This window comes from Cryptomeria japonica, chromosome 10 (assembly GCF_030272615.1).
Source record: "Cryptomeria japonica chromosome 10, Sugi_1.0, whole genome shotgun sequence".
In the NCBI taxonomy this organism is placed as follows: Eukaryota; Viridiplantae; Streptophyta; class Pinopsida; order Cupressales; family Cupressaceae; genus Cryptomeria; species Cryptomeria japonica.
Genome location: NC_081414.1, coordinates 274,871,107 through 274,881,040, shown reverse-complemented (window position 1 = coordinate 274,881,040; position 9,934 = coordinate 274,871,107). Strand labels below are relative to the sequence as shown.

Sequence of the window (9,934 nt, the reverse complement as noted above, 5' to 3'; positions counted from 1 at the left end):
TGCATCTCTTTAAAATGCCACCGAATGAAAAAATGAGTGTCAATTAGAATCAAGGCCTCCTCTCGCCATGCTTATTTAAATCTCCTACCAGTAGCAAGAACTATTGGCTTGGGCCCACAACTACCTATTGAGGATGCACTTCTACATACATGCATCTCCATATTTCCCAAATATTTTATGTTATTCTAATTCTAATTTTAATTTAATAATTTTAAGGAGAGGTTGGGAATGGTCTACATGATAGGTGATAGATGACTATAGGTTCCAACTCCAACTATTATCAAACTAAAAAAGATAAGTAATATTGGAATTAGAATATTTTTTTGTTTGTAGAATCTATATTAGTGAAGATACAATATTTTCTAGGCTGCCCTAAGACAACAACCACAAAATTTAAAATAAAACTTAAATGATAAATTTTTGTAGCCTCTCCTAAAATGTACTCTAAAAATTTGTCTAGATTTCTTTAATATTTGATGATATGCTCTTAAATGGTAGAAAAGTTAAAATGATCGGATTAATGGGTCACAAGCATGTTGTTGTAAAAAATAGATTTCAAGGTCATACTATTTTTAATAAATGTTTTACGTGGTGACCCTATGGATTCACACGATTGGGGCGAGGGAGACAAATGGCGCTCATGTTTTTCTCTTGCGCCCATGAAGGGAAACCCTAGCCGCGTTGCATGTGTTTCAAATTGTGTTGCATGTGTTTATGATTGTATGCTTTGGGATCAAAGATTTGTGTGAGGGGTGGCTGTGCGTTTTGGGAGTGGAGGTTGGGATCAGAAGTCTGTGTGAGGGGAGGTTAGCGGTGATCTAGGTACTCATGAGTTTGGGTGTTCTTTTTTCATTCTTTATGCTTTCAATTCCATAGAGGTGATTTTTTATGGCAGGGATTTCAATATCTTCTAGTCTAGTGGTGGTTGGATGTGATAAGAATCATAAAGGTTCTTCATCGGGTTTGCATGCACATCAGCGAAACACATTTTATATGAGTGACGGTTCCAAAATGAAGAAAGTAAATGGTTGTTTGCCTCAAAGCTAAGATCAACCGATTTTGCTCATTTCTCCTGATTTGGTTATTGAAGATGTTTCATATTGGAGCCAACATACTCTCATTTTCAAGTTTCTTGGAATTTTTATTCCTTTGTCTGCATTAGAATCTTGGATTAGGCGATCATGGAAGATTGAAGGGGATATAGACATCATGCTCACCACTAACATTTATTTTATGGTTGTTTTCTCTAATATGGTTGATCGAAATTGGGTTTTTGAGGGCGGTTCGTATTTTTACAATCATTTCGGGCTGTTTATTAAACCCAAACATATGGGCTTTAACTCGGCTGAAGAGTTTCCTTCTCAAGTTGTTGTTTGGGTTTGTTTTCCATGACTCCCCCTAGAGCTTTGGCGAGAGGATATTTTACAATGAATTGCTACTCTTTTGGAGAAATTTGATGCAATAGCTGAGAAAACCCTTGATAAGAAACAGATTTCTTTTGCTTGAATCTGTGTGGAGATTGATCTAAATAACCCCCTACCAGATTCATTGGAAATTTTTCTTGTCTATTCATCATGGATTCAAAAGTTAGATTATGTATCTCTTCCTTTTCGATGCTCGATCTGTCATGAGTATGGCCATCTTTGGTGGAAATGCCCTAATGTTCATAAAGACTCTCGTTCTACTAATCCCCTTTCTTCATCATCTTCGCATGTGTGTAAAGAGGACAAGGGGAATGCTCCCTTGAGTGAGGGTGATTTGGGTAAGGACAAGGATGGTTTTCTGCCAGTTAAAACTAGGGCTAAGGGATGGGATCAAAACAAGACTTTAAAGGATTGACAGATTGGCAAGGGCTTTAACCGATTTGAGGTGTTACATACCTTAACCTTGGAGGAAGGGATTGCACCAGATATCAATTCTAGGATCAGGTCATGATCTACATGGAGTGTAGGATTCACAGGTGCCCTTGAATGATCCTATGCAAGATGATATTATTTTGGGTGATTTGGCTAAGGAGGTTTTAGCTTCTAATAAGGATAGGGGTTTTTCTCAAGGCTTAGGGGACCAATAGTTCCTCCTTAAGAAAGGTCCTTTGACAACTCTTCAAAAGGTCGTAAGAAGGATCTAGAGAATATTATATTACAAGAGATTTGTTGGTGGAATCAACGTTGGTTAAACCCATTGATTTTCACTTTTCTCAATCCCCTCCATGATTATTCTCTCTTAGAATTTAAGGGGGTTGAATAACACCTCCCATCAAAAGGATATTCATGATTTGGTTGCAATTCATTCACTGGACATCTTCTGTGTTCACAAGACTAAGGTTTCTATTGATGTCATGCTTCAATATTCTTTGCATATCTGGTATTTTGGTCAATGTCAATGCATTGATTCTTAGGGTAATTCTGGAGATTTGGCTCTCTTTTGCGATCCTCGCAAGATTGCTCCCCTTTGGTGGATTTCTAGTCATTCTTTGATCTCCATGGTTGCTTCTGTTTTGGATTTTTGTGAGAGTATTCTCATTACTATTTTTTATGCTCCTATTGATATCCGTGGAAAAATCCAGCTTTGGGCACATATAAGGTATGTTCATTCATGTGCTCCTTATCTTCCTTGGATCTTAGGTGGTGATTTTAATGTTGTGTTGAGACTAGAGGAAAAAAGAGGGGGTTTGTCGTGGTTAGGCCCAACTTCTGATATTTTTTGAGCCTAGGTAGATTCTATTGCTTTAGTTGATTTTAAGCCCTCTAATGAGACTTTAACTTGGAATAATAGATGGATGGGAGAGGAAGCGATATTTGAATGGTTGGATAGGTTTCTTGTCTCCTATTTTTGGGTAGGTGGCAACTTGGTTATTAGTTCTAAAATTCTTGACTGGCAAGGTTCTGATCACTAGTCTATTTAATTTTCTACTTCTTCTTTTGCTATCCCAAAGAATCCTCCTTTTAAATTCAATTTTATGTGGCTTCAAGAATCTTCATTGCATGATTTAGTGGCTAAGTGGTGGAGAGAGGGAGGCCCTGCTTATGTCACAACTATTTATTTCTTTGTTAAGAAAATTCAATATGTCAATTTATATCATCTTAAGAGATGGAATATATTTTGTTTCGGTAACATTAAGTATAGGAAGTGAAATTCTTTGAAATGGCTTGATGTGATTATTCACCAAATTCGAGATACTGGATTCTTGGATGCTCTAGGAAAAGTTGAATCTCAAGATGTGCAAAATGTGGAGGAGTGGGAGCTTCATGAGGAGATGTATTGGAAAGAAAAGGCTCGGATTGATTGGCTTTAGGAAGAGGATAGGAATACGACTTTCTTTCACCATTTTGTTCAGGCTCATCATAATAAGGGGTACATTTCCTCTCTAGTTACCTCTGAAGGGATTCAAATTTGTTCTCTGTTGGCTATGTCTTGAGAGGCTCGTTAGTTTTATTCAACTATTTTTTCTGAAGATTCCCCTCCTATTATTGAGGCAGATAATTTGATACTTTCTTGCATTCCCTCTCTGGTCACCAATGCAATGAATGATTCTCTCCTTCATCTGATTTGACTTCCTGAGTTAGAAGAGATTGTGTTTGGGATATCATTAATCTGGTTCTCCAGGCCCTCATGGTTTCCCTATTGAATTTTTTCAAGAGTTTTTGGATATCATTAATCTAGATTTGTTGGAGGTTTTTCGAGAATCTATGTCCATCAAATTGGATATGGTCAAGGCTTACAATAGAGTTAAATGGAGTTTTATTCAAACAGTTCTATTAGCCTTTGGTTTTAGTCTAGAATGGGTGAATTGGACTATGAGTTGTGTCACTTCTTCATCTTTCTCACCTATTGTGAATAGAGAACATTCAGAGCCTTTTGAGTCTTCTTGTGGCCTTTGTTAAGGGGATCCTCTTTCTTTGTACCTATTTATTATTATGGTTGTAGGTCTAGGTTATTTTCTCAAAATTCCAAGATTCTCCTGGGGCTTGATTCATGGGTGGCAATGGGGCAATGGTTTGCTACAGTTCTTCCATTCGAATTCATGGATGGCACTACTCTTATCGAATTGGCTCATTTTCAATAAGTTGACTCTTTTAGACAATCCTTGGACATTTACCTTGCTGCTTCAGGTAAAAAATTCAATGAGCATAAATCCTCTATTTTCATTTTTAATACTCCTTAGGCCATTCATAGGCATATTGTTGATATTCTGCGATTTCAAATTAGGTCCCTTCCATTGGTTTATTTGGTCATTCCTCTTTCTAGTGGTAGACATCGCTAGTCCCCATGGCATATTTTTCCTAACAAGTTGCGTCAGAAGGTTAATCATTGGACTCATTGTTGGTTATCTATTGCTACTTCGTTGACTCTTTTAAAGTGTTATTCAAGCTCTTCCTATCTACAGGTGTTTTGTTCAAGTTACTCCCATGTATTTTCTTAGGGAATTTGGTGCCCTCTCTTGATAATTTCTTTGGAGTGGTAATTTATCAACTGCTAAATGGAGCCTTGTTTTTGGGAAACTATTTGCAGACCTAAGAATGAGGGTGGCCTTGGCTTATGATCTACTATTTTGAATGAGCAAGTTCTTGTTACTAAGCTATATTGGCGCTAGTGTATCAGCTAGAATCAGCTATAGGCCCATATTCTTACCCATAAGTATCTTAAAGATGTTAATGTGTTTGATGTTCCCTGTCTTCCTTTGGTGGGAAAAGGATCTGTGATCTGGAATACTTTGAAACTAGGGGCTCAGTTGGTTAAGAATGGTCTCTTTTGAATCTGCCATTCGGGATCACAAGCTCTCTTTTGGCTGAATTCTTGGGATGGTCATCCTTTTATCCTTTCTACTCATCCTCACCTTCAACCCTTTTGTGTTACTTTTACTGTTGTATTTGGGACACTATTGATCATATAAGACTGCTCATAATTGTGGGTTGGTAGTTTATTTTCACTGGAAACATCCTTCTATGTACCCTCTACGAGGATCTGGGAAAGATAGGAAAGAGCTGGCACAAATTATGGATTCTCACGAGTGCACAACCTTAGTTTGGAATGATGGTTTGTGTTGGGAAAGTAGTGATTTTTCTAGCAAGTTTTCTGTTTCTATAGGTTATCTTGAGTTGGGATGGCAGAATTTTCGGGACATTTAGGTTCCTTGGAGGAAGCAAGTTTGGTACAAGTTCTCATGGCCCAAGTGCAACTTTTTCATGTGGTTGGTGGTCTAAAATCGGTGTCTTACTTGGGATAATTTATGCAAGCATGGTTTTCAGGTCCCCTTGATATGTGTGTTGTGTTGCAATAGTGAAGAGAGTGTCTCCCATCTCTTTTTCCAATGTTCCTTCACTAGAAATATTTGGCACTTTTGGTGGGATGTGTGGAATCAAGCCTGTTGGTATCTCTCTTCTCTAGTTGATTTTTTTGTTTTATAGGGCAAGGCCCCTGTCAAAACCTCTTTTATTCAAGTTGGTTGGACTGTTGGCCCTTATTTTATTATTTAGCATCTCTAGTTGGAGAGAAATTATTAGGTCTTTCATGATGTGTTGATAGGGGCCCACCACTTGTGGTGAGAAATTCTCCACTCTTTCGGAGAAACTATTTTGGCAAAATGTGACTTGATGGAGGCTATGGATCGTAGTGATGTTCTTTGCTACAACTGTCTCCATCTTCCTCCTTCTCAAGACCAACTCATGAGAAATAGATGTAGACACCCTCTTCGGAAGATAAATAGGTTGGGAGGTGGAGTCCTCCTCTGTAGGGCATTCTGAAAATCAACAGGGATGGGTCTTCTCGGGGAAACCCTGGTCTTCCTAGAATTGGTAGATTTGATAGAGATATATACATATGTATATGTATATATATGTATATATATATATATATACATACATATACACACATACATACAATCCAAGGATGGGTTTTTCCTTGGCTTGCCATCATCTACAGCTTGCATCTTCCTGCATACTGGAGACAAGAAATACCTAGAATTCTTGACCACCCTTCTTTCTAAGTTCAAAGACCATGGTAAACCATTGTAGAATTATGAAACGCAGAAGTTAATATAAGCATAGAGCCGCTACAGGGTTGCTGCAACTTTAAGTAAACTAATAAATTTGGACATGGATTTTGCAGCTCCATGCTTGTATCCAGTGTATATTTGTGAACGTTTAGGGATTGATCGCTATTTCCAAACGGAGATCAAACAGGCCTTGGATTATGTCTTCAGGTGAGTGTTAAATATGTTATTCTAGCTCAACCATTTTAACAGAAATTTATGTTAAAAGCATGCATGAATTCTCAGGTATTGGGATAAAAGAGGCTTTGGGTTTGGAAGGGAGAGTCTGGTTCCTGACATTGATTGCACCGCCGCTGGCCACTCTTCAGACTTTTGAGACTTCATGGCTACAATGTCTCACCAGGTACATCATATATAATCTATGATTGTTTTGAAAGATATTAAAAGCCAATTGTAAGAAAGAAGAATGAAGGATTTATCTCTACAACCAGTTTTCTGTTTGAAGTATGATTACTAATCTTTTCATGTTGCAGATGTTCTGGAAAATATAAAATCCAACAAGCTTGATGGTGGGGGACCAGAAGAAACATTAACGAGAGAAGCCATTGCCATGGCCAAGGCTTACCTATCTGAATGGATACAAAGCAACAACTTTTCTCGTGAGCTACCTGTCAGGAAAGACCTTCGTGAAGAGGTGCAAACTATTGCAATATGAATTTTATCACCATCAATATCTTTTTTCTTTGTGACATGTACAACTTGTAATGTTTCTTTATTCATTTGTTCGTCTATGCAGATAGAACATGCTCTGAACTATCCGTGGTACACGAATTTCCCAAGATTGATTGTCAGATATCACATTGAACACTTTTCATCTAACCAGCTGTGGATGGAGAAGACACTGTATCAGTAAGAAGGGTTTCATATACTTTCTCAGAATTTTAGAATTGAGTATTCAGTGCACTAAATCAAATAACTTGTATTTCAGAATGCCCAATTTGAGCGACGAGAGATATTTAGAACTCGCCAAACTGGATTTCAACCGAGCGCAGGGTTTACACCAAATGGAAATTCAAGAAATTACCGGGTATTGTAAAATTTGTTGTAAAATTAAACAACAACGTAATCTTTTTAAGTTAAGGTTTTCAATAGTGACGTGTGTGTCTAAGAATAGAAAAGATGGTGTAAGAAGTGCGGTTTCTCGGAGCTCACATTCACTCCTCATAGACAAGTGGAAATACACTTCAGCGCTGCAGTGGTGATGTTTGAGCCAGAATACTTTGCTTGTAGAATTGCCTCCCTCCTAATTATTCTAAATGACCTCTCTGATGACCAAGTAAAGCTTTTTACTGAAGCTATCAAAAGGTGGGTGTGATTCTCTATCTCGCAATCTATAATGGCCGAAATACATGTTAAATTCTTTCATTCCTTGTTTAATGTAGTTTCTCTGGTTGCTTTAGATGGGATTTATCTCTTCTAGACCACTTTATGACCGACATGAAAATCTGCTATCTGGGTCTGTATAATACTGTAAACGAATTGGGGCAAGAAGCACTCAAGGCTCAAGGACCTGACGTGCTTCCCTACCTTCGCTCAGTTGTAAGTAACATTTTATTTTATGAGCTCTTTTGAGATTTAATGGAAGCTATTTATTATATATGGTAAAAGCATAAAGTTGTGTTATACTTTTATAAATGAAATTGTCAATGTTGATTCGATTTTTTAAATTGTTTGTAATTTCTTAAAAAATTTAAAAAATTATTTGAATATATTTTCTTATTAAATAAACAATTAATTGCTGATAAAATACTGAAATTGAAATGACACGAGGCGTCACACTTTAGATAATAAATTTTACCCTGTTTTTTTAAAAATAAATTTGTGTATATTGATAACTTGAAACTCTAACACTCTTGTCCTAATCCGTATGGTGTGGCATTTAGTGGGAGGACCTTGTGTCATCTATATCTACAGAAGTCGATTGGGCACATGCGAAGTGCTTGCCGTCATTAAAGGAGTATGTGGAGAATGTAATAGTGTCAATTAGGTTGGCAACAATCATTCTCAACTCCATATTTTTCACAGGAGAGCCTCTCCCTGATGAACTTCTCTATCAGCTTGATTTTCGATCACCTTTTCTTTATCTCGTATGTTTGACAGCTCATTTAATGAATGATGCTAGAACTTTCATCATGAGTGTTGTATTTCAACGTAGTATTATCTGTCTTGTATGTAGTAATAAATTGACTTCTCGTTAGGCCTAACTTTGTTTTCCTTTTGTAATTAATTCAACACAACTTGAGAGAGATCGTGGAGAAGTGGTATCTTTCATACAGTGCTACCGGCAAGAGCATCGTGAAGTCATAGAGGAAGAAATTCTAAGTTGTCTATTTGATTTCAACCAAGAAAGTTTGATTGAATGGACTTACGAGTTTTTAAAGCCTAGGGTGATACCAAAATGCTAAGAAAGCTTCTTTTTGACACTACGAGAGTATCCCAATTTTTTTTCAAGAACAATGATGGCTTCGGGGTGTTTGTCCATTAAATGCAAGACAACATTACAAAATTTCTAGTTGAACTGGTCATTTAAAATGGTCCCAATGTTTTTTTTTAAGAACATGTTACATTAAGCCGAAAGCTTATTATTAATGTATTGTTTGTTGTCCTTCTTACTTTTTTGAGCACAAGAGCTCGTAATGAAGGCGCTCAAACTTTATTAACTTAAATGTAATGTCAGTTGGTAAATAAGAAGTGTGTTTTGTGATGTTATATATCTATGTTACCAGAAACGAGAAACGAAAAAACGTAATGACAACGACAACGACAACGTGAAGAGAAATGAAATATTGAAATATTGCATATATATATATATATATATATATATATATATAATTTCATTGTAAAATTTTTATTCTACAATTAAATTCATAATAAAATTAAAATTGTTTGTAAGAATTTCATGTTTAAAATTAAAAACTATTTTTAAAACATAATTCTTATTGTTCACAGTTTAAACATAAAATGAATTTGTTTATATATACTTATTTTATAAAAAATATATTTAATAATTTAAACTGCACTTGCACATAGGTAAACTCAAAGATCAAATAAGACCTAATAAGGTGAACTATTCAAGAGAACCAAGTGAAAAAAAATATTCATCATTATATTATTTGAAATCAAAATAGATTAAATATAGTAATCTCTCAACAAAGTCTTAATCTACGATATACATCTTTTGTAATCACTGTAATATTCTACAGCAACAATATCATATCTTGTGATATCCTCTAAGCATGCACAACTATCTAATATCAATGCATTCACATGAAGTGATAAATATAGATGCATATAATGAAATAATTATACAACTAACTTCCTAACTAACTTGTGGAATATAAATAATAATGAATATATAATATCATAACACATGACATCAACATACCACACTTGCCACTAATTATGATGTCCCTATGTGGATAGGCACCTTATATACTTTTCATTGTTGTGTACAATGAAATAATTGTTAAGCCTTAACATTGTTAGTATATATATTCATACTTCTATTATGCACACCACTACTAACCCCTCACTTGTGGTAGCATATACAAGTATATATTCAATATGGATTACATATAGTACCGTGTTCTATTCTCTAGAATATTATCTCACTCTTAGATTATGTTGCATGAACTAGAGTTATACAACAAGTTATTTTGTACTATTATTTATTCCTCCAACAAAAGTTATTTACATATGCAATTGCCAGCTCTCCTTCTAGATGAGGTGTGGTTTCTATGACAAAATAGTCACATATAGTCAAACCATATATGCATTACAACTTACTACCATGGCATCGCTATAGGTTAGTCAGCATAAATGCTTTATCAAAATACCTAAAATATCACCACATTATACTCTACAAATAGACTCTTCCTACAA

At 35.7% G+C, this 9,934-nt stretch overlaps 1 pseudogene; it reads left to right on the top strand.

The window, feature by feature from the left end:
* The first annotated feature begins 5,882 nt into the window (after positions 1-5,882).
* LOC131859603 (bifunctional levopimaradiene synthase, chloroplastic-like) lies at positions 5,883-8,582 on the top strand (annotated as a pseudogene).
* Positions 8,583-9,934: the final 1,352 nt, after the last annotated feature.